This window comes from Tupaia chinensis, unplaced genomic scaffold (assembly GCF_000334495.1).
Source record: "Tupaia chinensis unplaced genomic scaffold, TupChi_1.0 Scaffold148012_1, whole genome shotgun sequence".
In the NCBI taxonomy this organism is placed as follows: Eukaryota; Metazoa; Chordata; class Mammalia; order Scandentia; family Tupaiidae; genus Tupaia; species Tupaia belangeri.
Genome location: NW_006207862.1, coordinates 2,518,963 through 2,519,272, shown reverse-complemented (window position 1 = coordinate 2,519,272; position 310 = coordinate 2,518,963). Strand labels below are relative to the sequence as shown.

General features: G+C 64.2%; 1 protein-coding gene across 4 annotated transcripts in view; it reads left to right on the top strand.

Moving 5' to 3' along the window:
• CDH23 (cadherin related 23) overlaps nucleotides 1-310 on the top strand; it is a 410,231-nt gene that overhangs the window by 216,914 nt on the left and 193,007 nt on the right. The gene's annotated exons all lie outside the window — the stretch shown is intronic.

The following is a 310-nucleotide window of genomic DNA, read 5'->3' as shown; positions in this document are numbered from 1 at the left end:
GGCCCCCCCTCCCTGTGGCCACTGGGGAGCCCAGTTTCACCCTACTACATGGCTTCTCCCTCTCATACGCTTCCTGCCTGCCCCGTTTGCCACCCCACCCCATCACGCTCCCGGCAGTAATAGGTAGTGGGTCTTGTTTCTCCCCATCTTGAAGGTGGGGTGAGCACAGCTCAGCTGGGAGCTGCGCCTGTGTGTCTCACCCCATCACAGTGATCAGGGGCTGTGAAATACCCTGATCAGCGAGTCACGGGGAGTCGCAGATCCCGCTGGGCGGCTGTGAGGGGGGCCCCGGAGGGCAGGAGCTGCCCCC